Source organism: Balaenoptera borealis (genome assembly GCF_965194805.1).
Source record: "Balaenoptera borealis genome assembly, chromosome: 4".
In the NCBI taxonomy this organism is placed as follows: domain Eukaryota; kingdom Metazoa; phylum Chordata; class Mammalia; order Artiodactyla; family Balaenopteridae; genus Balaenoptera; species Balaenoptera borealis.
In genome coordinates, this window is record NC_138861.1 from 66,804,604 (window position 1) to 66,818,965 (window position 14,362).

Consider the following 14,362-nt stretch of genomic DNA (forward strand, 5'->3'; position numbering starts at 1 on the left):
TTTTATGCCTCTAAGCTTTTGGTCATTTGTTACGGAGCAATTGATTACTAATACATCAAGTCATCACCAATACTTGCTCTGATAGGTAATTTTAATTTTACAATCAACTCAAATTGACCAAATCTAAAATTGAGGCTTCTATGTTTTGCAATCCAAACATTAGTTACCACTCATGATTTCTAATTTCTATTTATTTTACCCTTTTATAGCCAGTTATGACCCCTTTAGATAAAATTTACACTACAGATTAAGCTTTCTAAAGCAATATTCTTTTTCTTCCCTGAAGAATGTCATTTTTTTACCTGAAAAATTGGCAAAAACTTTTGAATATATTAAATATTAGTACTTGGCAATAGTATGGAAAATGGGTAGGCTCATACTATGCCTGAGGACATGATAAATTATACAAACCCTTTAAAGGGTAATGTGGCAATATATTTTAAGGCCTTAAAATATTATTATTCATTATCTCAATATATTGTTTAATTCAAATCAAATGTCTAATCTAGTACTTAACACACCTCGTAAAATTGTACATGTCCAAGACAAAACAAGTTTGTCCCTCTCAAACTTACCCTCCCCTCAATGTTCAATATTTCAGAAAGTTACTTCTATTCACCCAATTGTTTCAGCCTGGACACTCCCCTTTCATCATTCTCTATGTTATTCAAACTCAAGGGTTGCCAAATCTACATCTGCCATTTCTACTGTCTTGTCAGAGTGATCTTATAATAACATTATGTTACTGTCAGATATTAATAACTAGGTTATTATTTAGAGAAAATTCTTTAATCACTCATGGGTTTCATGGAATACATGGGTTACAAGGAATACTTTGCCTAGCCCCTGTTTCATGGCCATATTTTTGCTCTTTCTTTGACAATTCTGAGAAAATAAGAAGACAGAATCTGAGATCTGGGAAGATGTTAGATATCAGCTAGTCTAATCTTCTTGTTTCATAAAATGAGAAAACACAGTCCTAAATATTTCAAAATGATGGTTCCTCAAGTTATGTAGTGCTAAGGATAGATTTAGAATCCACGTTTTAGGATGTTGTTCAGATTTGAGTTCATTTTATCTTCTGCCTTAACCTAGGACAATTGGTTTTAATGTATTGTGTAGTTTCAGTTTTATCATAAAACATACCATTTTAATAAATGTAAAAATTGAAGTATAGAACATTGGAAACTTTCTATGTTATTCTTTCCTCCTGAACTAAATCCCATGTACTTTATTCAATACAGATGTGAGTTTGAATTCTGATTCCATCAGGTAATGACTGTGACCTAGAGTAGATTACTACTTCAACCTTCACTTTTATCATTTACTATACATATGTAAAAATTATACCCACTTCAAGGTTGTAATGAGCATTAAGTAAAATTTGACATTTTTCATGTTTTGTACAATATTTGGTACAGAAAAAATGCTTTAAAAAGTCAGCTATCCTTTTTTTTGCCTCATTGTCGTTCCGGTAATGGTAAATGGGCTGGCATAAGGTATTTTCAATGATCAGCTAATTTGAAAATTAATACTATAACAAAACTGTGTTGTAATTCTATTTAGTGGACTATTTGATAGTTTTTCATATAAAATAGGTTTGCAATTTCATTGTAATTGCAATGAAAATTCTTCTGAAAGAACATCTAGTCATAGAACTAATTACTAAAACAATATTTAGAGAAACAATAGTCTAATGATACAGAATAGGAAATTCCACTAGAGTTTGTGGAAATATGATCTGATCTGTACCTAAGAACAGGCTTTCCTATAATATCTTGTCTAGCTTTTATGAAGTTAGTAACCATTCTGAGAGAAAAAAAAGATTTGTACAAGGTTTACATTGTATTCAGATTAATTTTTTGACTGAAGTTTTTCTTTCTGGTTCAGGAATCTAATTCCGCTGTTGATTGCATTAATTTTTTAGTTGATATAATGCATTTTTAAAGATAACTGAACATATCATATAGGATATTTATAAACCTTGGCCATCTAAATTTGGTATCATTATTTTCTACTGAATTTTTGCCTCTGTTGCTATGAGCAACATGGAAGTACTTATAATACACAGTAGGTTCTAGGTATTAAGACTAGTACTTTGACATGGGAATGCATTGATTAATAAAGTGAGTGCAGCAAGTGCTGTACAACAAATGAGGTGACTAAGAATAATTTAATTCTTACCCAATGATCAGTTGCTTTTCTCAAGACCATAAATAGTTGGCAGAATTTTAATTGAAGCTATATTATGTTGAATTACATTCATACACTTAATTTTTGTTACATATCTAGAATATATGAAGTTCCACCTCTGTCAAAAGCTGTAGTAATCATAATTTCTATCTAATTCTTCACATTTTCCCTTACAAGAATCTAGAGAATTGCTTTGAAATTTTCTTAATATTCGATAAAGAAATTAATTGATGGTTAAACTATTTTTCTTTCTTTGGTTCTACGTTTTATTTCTACATTTGATCAAAATGCATTAAGGACTTCCCTGGTGGCACAGTGGTTAAGAGTCCGCCTGCCAATTCAGGGCACAAGGGTTTGATCCCTGGTCCAGGAAGATCCCACATGCCACAGAGCAATTAAGCCCATGTGCCACAACTACTGAGCCTGCACTCTAGAATCTGCAAGCCACAACTACTGAGGCTACATGCCACAACTACTGAAGCCCGTGCACCTAGAGCCCGTGCTCCGCAACAAGAGAAGCCACCACAATGAGAAGCCTGCACTCTGCAACAAAGAGTAGCTCCTGCTCGCTGCAACTAGAGAAAGCCCGCGCACAGTAACAAAGACCCAACACAGCCAAAAATAAATTAATTAATTTAAAAAAAAGAGAAAAATTTTTAAAAATGCCTTAGATTTTGCATTTGTTGGGTCACAGGAATATTATACCTAGTTCTTACTATTTTCATTTTTATATCTCAAATGAATATGCATTTAATTAAGAATAATATTGATGTTTTATAAGTCAATTACTTTATAAAGTAGTGAGAAGGGGAAAATAAAAAGAATGTAATGCATAGGGCCAATTCAAGTGGGCCAATCCAATATATGAAAATTATATTAGGTTATCCAATATCTTCATTCAAAATTATTTTACTGAGATGAAATCAAGGCAGATAAGCATCATTGTAATAAGAGTTCATACATTCCTATGTTTGAAAAGTACTTTACAACATCCTTAATTCTTGCAACTATGTATGGTAGTATCCTCCTTTTACAGATGAAAAAATTGAAGCTCAGAGTTTTATTAAATTTAACTGGAGTAAAACAGTTAATTAGTGCCTGGGCATGTTACCCCTCCCTGCCTGACTCCAGAGCAGGTGTTCTTTTTCTGGCAACATGGTTCTTCTTTCAAATACAAGCATTGACTAGGAGAAGCAGAAAAACTAGGGAGTGTGGAAGTTTCTAGTGCTGAAAATATCTGGAGGAGAGAGAAAGCACTTGCTTTTGATTTTGTTTTTATGATGTCAAAAAGGGCCTCTGAGACAATTTTAGGAAAGTAAGTTACAGGGTTTTGCTGGTTTGCATTTCTTTTAAAACACCATCAAATAAAACACACATATTAATATGTGCATGTAGATACACATGAACACACGTTATTCTCCTAATTTGGAATAATCACCTTTCATACTTTTTATAACTTCGTAAATTTGGCAAAACTCTTCAGAATTCCAGGTGTGAGGTTTACAATGTGGTATGGAAAACTCTATTGTACGGATGAAAATAAAAATATTAATCACTATTTTATATATATACTTTTGGCCGTGCCGTGTGGCATGTGGGATCTTAGTTCCCAGACCAGGGATTGAACCCGCGTCCCCTGCATTGGAAGTGCGTGGAGTCTTAACCACTTGACTGCCAGGGAAGTCCTGACTATTATTATATTTTTCTAACTACAAACTGTACCTGGGCCTTTTTATATGCTGTTTCCTCTAATGAAACTTCATTTCTCTTCAATCACAGACCTTCAGCTAACAAACAAAAAAGTACCCCAACCTTTACCATATATCAGAGTGACTTAAAATACATTTCTTCTTATCTGTCATCCCTACTGTATTTAAAGTTTCTTAAGAGCAGGGATTATTTCTCCAGTACCTAATATGATCCCTAACCATAGTGTTTAAAGCATATTAGCTGAGTACTGAATAAATCATATTAATTAATTAAACTTTTGACTGAAAACTAGCATCTATGCATTTATTGCCACTGATTTTCAAGTAGTCATAAATATATTGTTTGGAAGCAACACAAACAAAATGAAATGAGAAAACATAATTTTGTGAGCAGGAATAATGTTGGTTCACAAAGGAGCTTCTGGGTGAAATCTGAAAGTGGCCTCTGTACATGGAAGGCAATGAGAGACCAAAGAAATAGACAGATCACTCCAGATTGGGAGGTGGCGGGTTTAATAAGCAAGAGAATTTACATATGAGGCTTGTCTTGGGCATCCACAAGACAAGTAGATCTCTACATTTGCACGCCAGAATATTAAAAGTTTATATAGAGGCCTTAATTGGGTCCAGTCATATATACCATCCTGACAGTCTCAATAGCACATCACTAACTCAAGACTGTGTCCTTGAGGCATGTATTAGTGTGGGGAAGACAAGTGGAATACACATTCCAAGGACAGAGGAGGGGATGAGGGGCCTATGATTGCTGGTGTCTAGCTCACGCGTCAACAAGCAGTCGCACCCTCTCCATGACCTCCTCCAATAAATAACAACAAAAAATAATTCGGTGATTATCAGAAAAGTAAAATGCTCATTTTAACCTAACCCACAAAAGTGTCATCAAAGTCGAGATTGAGCCTATCCTATGAGATCGAGAAATATCTTCAAAACAACTAACTCAAAAATAATTAAATACAATGAAATTGACTACTGGATGCATAACATCAAAAATAACCTCTTTCAAATATTTTATTTAAAAATAGTCAGGCCAGTTGATAGTATAATAAAAACCTGTTAGTATCAATAAATATCCTTATTGATTCAAAGAAACAATATCTATGAAAGTTGTATTTTAATTCATATTTTGGGTTAGTGTTTTATTTGTTCCTCAGCTTGAACTACTGCATAGACTGTTCTTAGCATTTTTACTCTAAATTGACCTGACTCTTGTCTCCATCTCCACCACTCACAAAATTATAAAAATATAATTATTCAAGAGCTTAATCTAAGTAGGAATTTTTCTGGAAAATATTTCTGATCTCAGAGAGCATCTCAGTAATTCTCAGTAACGTAATTTGTGTTAATAATTCAATAGTTTGAAAAAATAGACTAAGCTCTTGCTTTCCCCCATTCTCTTTGTGCTTTTGTACTTTAAAATAAACTTGCTTGCGTTGATCTTTTTTCTTTTAACATTTATATGTTGCTATGACTCAATTGACTTCATCCTCTTCTTCCAACAGTTTCTACTAATGCAGCGTGAAACTGTCTACAGCTAACGGATAAATGATAAAGATTAGGATGCAAGGAAGGGAACAGTAGCTAATGTTATGAGGGAAAGCAAGAGTAGAAGTCAGATCCTCATTTCTACGGAAATAAAGTGTTGGAAGAGGTTTTCCTCCCTGCTGTTTCAGGATGAATGTTGGATCTGTGGCAGTAATGCAGCAAAGGTCTGTTAAGAGACTCCGGGATTTTGACTGGTGCCTTCTTTATGCTTAGCCGCACAGCTGGTGCAGGTGCATTTTCAGCCGTAATAACTAATAACATTCCCGGTGGAAACATTCAACTGCAGTAAAACAGACAGAAATCTATTATAAATGTGAGTGCAATGTCAATGTTTACAGAAGGAGGTCAAATAACAGAATTCTATTTGGTAAATGTCAGTACTGTGTGAGTAGAAAGCATTCACAATATTTGCATTCTTATTAGAATGATACATGCAAAACCCATAAATATTTCATGGACTTATTTTTTTTAACTTCCATTTTTCCTCTCTAACCAAAAATTACTTTTCTTGCCATTTCTCTGAGTCTCAAAGTTTCCTGTGTTGCTTATGTGGTTTCCAGCATTTGAGGTCATATGGTGAGCCACTGGACTTGTATAACGTTCAGATCAACTGTAACTTATTGTGACATACTGGATGCTTACATTCAAATGTGAATCCCAGAATTGAAATCTTTTTCTAATGTGAATCCCCCCAAAGGCATATGCAGATCTTGACTTGTTCACCTTAAATTAACCTTTTATGTCTTCTACTGACTCATTCATTTTCTATAGATGTCAGCATAGTGACATGAATCAGATCGACCACACATGATCTCAAATTTTTTTTTTTTTTTTGTAACACAGGCAAAAAACACAAAAACCATTTGATTTATAATGAGGGATACATAAACACTTAGAAATATATTTTTTAAAATGTGTACAAGTGATTTTTTGGTACCAATATTAAGAAGGTATGCTTATATAAAACCAGAACCTGAAAGAGCCAGTGGAATATTATGCCATTACTAATTTGGTAATCAACTTAGTCATTGCTTTCTGTGAAAAGAATCAAATATTGTCCTTTTACAGATCATAGAAATGGAATTAACCCTTCACTGGAGTATTCATGCTATTACTATTCCTTATGTAAGTACCTAATAGTACTTAGTTAGAGGGGGAGTGTAGGGGTCATAGAGTCTTTTGTTCTCTAGATGTTAGTTTATAAAGGAAAAAAAAGGTATGATGGTAGAAATAAGTTGTCCGAAATTTTAGAAAATTAAATTTAAGGAAACAGATGCTTATTCCAGATGTGCTACACTATTTTCATCTGATTCCATGTGAGGAATATGTTGCAGCTTTCACTAAAGAACACTTTTAGACATATATTTTGTAAGTGTAGTTTCCCAGTCGGGGACTTCAAGGAGACTTCACCAGTCAACATGATTTTAGAGATTTTTCTAATGAATCTTGTTGAAAATTATTAACCCTACTACCTCTATTTCAAGACATCCTTCTCAATTAAAGAAATGACCTGTCAGAACAGTGATGTACTAGCCTGGAGAATTCATTTTGGTAATTAGAGTGAAGCAAAAATGATAGAAAATGTTCATTGAGAAGACAAAGGGAGATACAGAAGGCTACAGAAACGCTTGTGGATGGTAATAATCTACATGATGTATACTCAAACAAAAATAGTGATGCCAGGTTAGCCTGATAGGATTTGAATCAACATGACTACAGGCCATTTCCCCAGGATTTGCTGAAAGACCACAAAGCAAAACTCTAGCAAAAGATCTCTCCATAGATACATAGGTAGAAAGTTAGTTACATACTTGATCTGCTTTGAAGGCATCAGAAAGGGACTCTGAAGTATCCATATGGGTGTGAGGCATTATCAAGAATTTTACCATTTGACACATACTCCGTTTTTTTTAAACATCTTTATTGGAGTATAATTGCTTTACAATGGTGTGTTAGCTTCTGCTTTATAACAAAGTGAATCAGTTATACATATACACATGTCCCCATATCTCCTCCCTCTTGCGTCTCCCTCCCACACTCCCTATCCCACCCCTCTAGGTGGTCACAAAGCACTAAGCTGATCTCCCTGTGCTATGCGGCTGCTTCCCACTAGCTATCTATTCTACGTTTGGTAGTGTATATATGTACATGCCACTCTCTCACTTTGTCCCAGCCTACCCTTCCCCCTCCCAGTATCCTCAAGTCCAGCCTCTAGTAGGTCTGTGTCTTTATTCCCGTCTTGCCCCTAGGTTCTTCATGACCATTTTTTTTTTTTTTAGATTCCATATATATGTGTTAGTATACGGTATTTGTTTTTCTCTTTCTGATTTACTTCACTCTGTATGACAGACTCTAGGTCTATACACCTCACTACAAATAACTCAATTTCATTTCTTTTTACGGCTGAGTAATATTCCATTGTATATATGTGCCACATCTTCTTTATCCATTCATCTGTTGATGGACACTTAGGTTGCTTCCATGTCCTGGCTATTGTAAATAGAGCTGCAATGAACATTTTGGTACATGACTCTTTTTGAATTATGGTTTTCTCAGGGTATATGCCCAGTAGTGGGATTGCTGGGTTATATGGTAGTTCAACTTTTAGTTTTTTAAGGAACCTCCATACTGTTCTCCATAGTGGCTGTATCAATTTACATTCCCACCAACACTGCAAGAGGGTTCCCTTTTCTCCACACCCTCTCCAGCATGTATTGTTTGTAGATTTTTTGATGATGGCCATTCTGACTGGTGTGAGATGATATCTCATTGTAGTTTTGATTTGCATTTCTCTAATGATTAATGATGTTGAACATTCTTTCATGTGTTTGTGGGCAATCTGTATATCTTCTTTGGAGAAATGTCTATTTAGGTCTTCTGCTCATTTTTGGATTGCGTTGCTTGTTTTTTTGATATTGAGCTGCTTGAGCTGCTTATAAATTTTGGAGATTAATCCTTTGTCAGTTGCTTCATTTGTAAATATTTTCTCCCATTCTTAGGGTTGTCTTTTGGTCTTGTTTATAGTTTCCTTTGCTGTGCAAAAGCTTTTAAGTTTCATTAGGTCCCATTTGTTTATTTTTGTTTTTATTTCCATTACTCTAGGAGGTGGGTCAAAAAGGATCTTGCTCTGATTTATGTCATAGAGTGTTCTGCCTATGTTTTCCTCTAAGAGTTTTATAGTGTCTGGCCTTACATTTAGGTCTTTAATCCATTTTGAGTTTATTTTTGTGTATGGTGTTAGGGAGTGTTCTAATTTAATTCTTTTACATGTAGCTGTCCAGTTTTCCCTGTACCACTTATTGAAGAGGCTGTCTTTTCTCCACTGTATATGCTTGCCTCCTTTATCAAAGATAAGGTGACCATATGTGCGTGGGTTTAACTCTGGGCTTTCTATCCTCTTCCATTGATCTATATTTCTGTTTTTGAGCCAGTACCACACTGTCTTGATTACTGTTGCTTTGTAGTATAGTCTGAAGTCAGGGAGCCTGATTCCTACAGCTCTGTTTTTCTTTCTCCAAATTGCTTTGGCTATTCGGAGTCTTTTGTGTTTCCATACAAATTGTGAAATTTTTTGTTCTAGTTCTGTGAAAAATGCCAGTGGTAGTTTGATAGGGATTGCATTGAATCTGTAGATTGCTTTGGGTAGTAGAGTCATTTTCACAATGTTGATTCTTCCAATCCAAGAACATGGTATATCTCTTCATCTATTTGTATCATCTTTAATTTCTTTCATCAGTGTCATAATTTTCTGCATACAGGTCTTTTCTCTCCTTAGGTAGGTTTATTCCTAGATATTTTATTCTTTTTGTTGCAATGGTAAATGGGAGTGTTTTCTTAATTTCACTTTCAGATATTTCATCATTAGTGTATAGGAATGCAAGAGATTTCTGTGCATTAATTTTGTATCCTGCTACTTTACCAAATTCATTGATTAGCTCTAGTAGTTTTCTGGTAGCATCTTTAGGATTCTCTATGGATAGTATGTCATCTGCAAACAGTGATAGCTTTACGTCTTCTTTTCCGATTTGAATTCCTTTTATTTCTTTTTCTTCTCTGATTGCTGTGGCTAAAACTTCCAAAACTATGTTGAATAATAGTGGTGAGAGTGGACAACCTTGTCTTGTTCCTGATCTTAGTGGAAATGGTTTGAGTTTTTCACCATTGAGGACGATGATGGCTGTGGGTTTGTCATATATGGCCTTTATGATGTTGATGAAAGTTCCCTCTATGCCTACTTTCTGGAGGGTTTTTATCATAAATCGGTGTTGAATTTTGTCAAAAGCTTTCTCTGCATCGACTGAGATGATCATATGGTTTTTCTCCTTCAATTTGTTAATATGGTGTATGACATTGATTGATTTGCATATATTGAAGAATCCTTGCATTCCTGGGATAAACCCCACTTGATCATGGTGTATGATCCTTTTAATGTGTTGTTGGATTCTGTTTGCTATTATTTTGTTGAGGATTTTTACATCTATGTTCATCAGTGATATTGGTCTGTAGTTTTCTTTCTTTGTGACATCTTTGTCTGGTTGTGGTATCTGGGTGATGGTGGCCTCGTAGAATGAATTTGGGAGTGTTCCTCTCTGTGCTATATTTTGAAAGAGTTTGAGAAGGATAGGTGTTAGCTCTTCTCTAAATGTTTGACAGAATTTGCCTGTGAAGCCATCTGGTCCTGGGCTTTTGTTTGTTGGAAGATTTTTAATCACAGTTTCAATTTCAGTGCTTGTGATTGGTCTCTTCACATTTTCTATTTCTTCCTGGTTCAGTCTCGGACAGTTGTGCATTTCTAAGAATTTGTCCATTTCTTCCAGGTTGTCCATTTTATTGGCATATAGTTGCTTGTAGTAATTTCTCATGATCCTTTGTATTTCTGCAGTGTCAGTTGTTACTTCTCCTTTTTGATTTCTAATTCTGTTGGTTTCAGTCTTCTCCCTTTTTTTCTTGATGAGTCTGGCTAATGGTTAATCAATTTTGTTTATCTTCTCAAAGAACCAGCTTTTAGTTTTATTGATCTTTGCTATCGTTTTCTTCATTTCTTTTCCATTTATTTCTGATCTGATCTTTACGATTTCTTTCCTTCTGCTAACTTTGGGGTTTTTTTGTTCTTCTTCTCTAATTGCTTTAGGTGTAAGGTTAGGTTGTTTATTTGAGATGTTTCTTGTTTCTTAAGGTAGGATTGTATTGCTATAAAATTCCCTCTTAGAACTGTTTTTGCTGCATCCCATAGGTTTTGGGTCATCGTGTTTTCATTGTCATTTGTTTCTAGGTATTTTTTGATTTCCTCTTTGATTTCTTCAGTGATCTCTTGGTTATTAAGTAGTGTACTGTTTAGCCTCCATGTGTTTGTATTTTTTTCAGATTTTTCCTGTAATTGATATCTAGTCTCAGCATTGTCAGAAAAGATAGTTAATACAATTTCAATTTTCTTAAGTTTACCAAGGCTTGATTTGTAACCCAAGATATGATTTATCCTGGAGAATGTTCCATGAGCACTTGAGAAGGATGTGTTTTCTGTTGTTTTTGGGTGGAATGTCCTATAAATATCAATTAAGTCCATCTTGTTTAATGTATCATTTAAAGCTTGTGTTTCCTTATTTATTTTCATTTTGGATGATCTGTCCATTGGTGACAGTGGGGTGTTAACGTCCCCTACTATGATTGTGTTACTGTCAATGTCCACTTTTATGGCTGTTAGCATTTGCCTTATGTATTGAGGTGCTCCTATGTTGGATGCACAAATATTTACAATTGTTATATCTTCTTCTTGGATTGGTCCCTTGATCATTATGTAGTGTCCTTCTTTGTCTCTTGTAATAGTCTTTATTTTAAATTCTATTTTGTCTGATATGTGAACTGCTACTCCAGCTTTCTTTTGATTTCCGTTTGCCTGAAATATCTTTTTCCATCCTCTCACTTTCAGTCTGTATGTAACCTTAGGTCTGAGGTGGGTCTCTTGTAGACAGCATATATATGGGTCTTGTTTTTGTATCCATTCAGCCGGTCTATGTCTTTTGTTTGGAGCATTTAATCCATTTACATTTAAGGAAATTATCAATATGTATGTTCCTATTAACATTTTCTTAATTGTTTTGGGTTTGTTATTGTAGGTCTTTTCCTTCTCTTGTGTTTCCTACCTAGAGAAGTTCCTTTAGCATTTTTTTTAAAGCTCGTTTGGTGGTGCTGAATTCTCTTAGCTTTTGCTTGTCTGTAAAGGCTTTAATTTCTCCCTCAAATCTGAAAGAGATCCTTGCTGGGTAGAGTAATCTTGGTTGTAGGTTTTTCTCCTTCATCACTTTAAATACGTCCTGCCACTCCCTTCTGGCTTGCAGAGTTTCTGCTGAAAGTTCAGCTGTTAACCATATGGGGATTCCTTTGTGTGTTATTTGTTGTTTTTCCCTTGCTGCTTTTACTATTTTTTCTTTGTGTTTAATTTTTGATAGTTTGATTAATATGTGTCTTGGTGTGTTTCTCCTTGGATTTATCCTGTATGGGACTCTCTGTGCTTCCTGGACTTGATTAACTATTTCTTTTCCCATATTAGGGAAGTTTTCAACTATAATCTCTTCAAATATTTTCTCAGTCCCTTTCTTTTTCTCTTCTTCTTCTGGGACCCCTATAATTCGAATGTTGGTGCATTAAATGTTGTCCCAGAAGTCTTGAGACTGTCCTCAGTTCTTTTCATTCTTTTTTCTTTATTCTGCTCTGCACTAGTTATTTCCACCATTTTATCTTCCAAGTTACTTATCTGTTCTTCTGCCTCAGTTATTCTGCTATTGATCCCTTCTAGAGAATTTTTAATTTCATTTATTGTGTTGTTCATCACTGTTTGTTTGCTCTTTAGTTCTTCTAGGTCCTTGTTAAATGTTTCTTTTATCTTCTCCATTTCCAAATTTTGGATCATCTTTACTATCATTATTCTGAATTCTTTTTCATGTAGACTGCCTATTTCCTCTTCATTTGTTAGGTCTGGTGAGTTTTTGTCTTGCTCCTTCATCTGCTGTGTGTTTGTCTGTCTTCTCAGTTTGCTTAACTTACTGTGTTTGGGGTCTCCTTTTCACAGGCTGCAGGTTCGTAGTTCCCATTGTTTTTGGTGTCTGCCCCCAGTGGCTAAGGTTGGTTCAGTGGGTTGTGTAGGCTTCCTGGTGGAGGGGACTAGTGCCTGTGTTTTGGTGGATGAGGCTGCATCTTGTCTTTCTGGGGGGCAGGTCCATGTCTGGTGGTGTGTTTTGGGGTGTCTTGACCTTATTATGATTTTAGGCAGCCTCTCTGCTAATGGATAGGGTTGTGTTCCTGTCTTGCTAATTGTTTGGCATAGGGTGTACAGCACTGTAGCTTGCTGGTTGTTGAGTGGAGCTGGGTCTTGTCGTTGAGATGGAGATCTCTGGGAGATTTTTGCTGTTTGATATTACGTGGAGCTGAGAGGTCTCCTGTGGACCAGTGTCCTGAACTTGGCTCTCTCACCTCAGAGGCACAGCCCTGATGCCTGGCTGGCACACCTAGAGCCTGTCATACACAAGGTTCAGAATAAAGGTAGAAAAGAAAGAAAGAAGATGATAAAATAAAATAAAGTAAAGCAAAATAAAATAAAGTTATTAAAATAAAAAATAATTATTAAAAAAATTTTTTTAAGTAATAAAAAAAAAAGAAAGAAGAGAGCCACCAAACCCAAAAACAAATCCACTGATGATAACAAGTGCTAAAAACTGTACAAATAAAAAAACCCCAAAAAACAGACAGACAGAACCCTAGCACAAATAGTAAAAGCAATGCTATACAGACAAAATCACACACAGAAGTATACACATACACACTCACAAAAAATGAAAAAGGGAAAAAATATATATATATCATTGCTCCCAAAGTCCATCTCCTCAATTTGGGATGATTCGTTGTCTATTCAGGTATTCCACAGATGCAGGGTACATCAAGTTGATTGTGGAGATTTAATCCGCTGCTCCTGAGGCTGCTGGGAGAGATTTCCCTTTCTCTTCTTTGTTTGCACATCTCCCGGTGTTCAGCTTTGGATTTGGCCCTGCCTCTGCGTGTAAGTCACCAGAGGGCATCTATTCTTCACTCAGACAGGACGGGGTTAAAGGAGCAGCTGATTCAGGGGCTCTGGCTCACTCAGGCCGGGGGAAGGGAGGGGTACAGATGTGGGGCAAGCCTGCGGTGGCAGAGGCCGGCGTGACGTTGCACCAGCCTGATGCGCGTCCTGCGTTCTCCTGGGGAAGTTGTCCCTGGATCACGGGACTCTGGCAGTGGCAGGCTGCACAGGCTCCCGGGAGGGGAGGTATGGAGAGTGACCTGTGCTCGCACACAGGCTTCCTGGTGGCTGCAGCAGCAGCCTTAGCATCCCATGCCCGTCTCTGGGGTCCCCACTGATAGCCGCGGCTCACACCCGTCTCTCGAGCTCCTTTAAGCAGCGCTCTTTTTTTTTTTTTTTTCACACACACACACTGTATTTTATTTTTACAAGAGATAAATAGACTGACACCAAGCATTGTACATGGATGACCACAACAAAAGCAACAATGATTGCAATTACCAAACATGAAACACACTCATACTATGTCATAATATTGACATTCAGTCCAGTAATCCTCCACTGTAACAGCTCCTTTACTTTGCAGTGAAAATTGATTTGTATATTCTTTGCCTCTGAGTCCTTGTGGGATTTTTTTTTTTTTTTTTAATTCAGACAGAAAGTCACAAAAATTATACTCATCCTCATCAGTTCACTCAGTCCCATGTAATTAATTTTTTTTTTCATCTTGATCTTTTGTTAGCACTTTTATGAGTTCATCAGTTTTTCATTAGAGTTCTGAAAATGCTTATTCATTCAGTTCAGCAGTACAGTCAGTTACCAGAAACCTGTACCTGTCAGAGTCTTT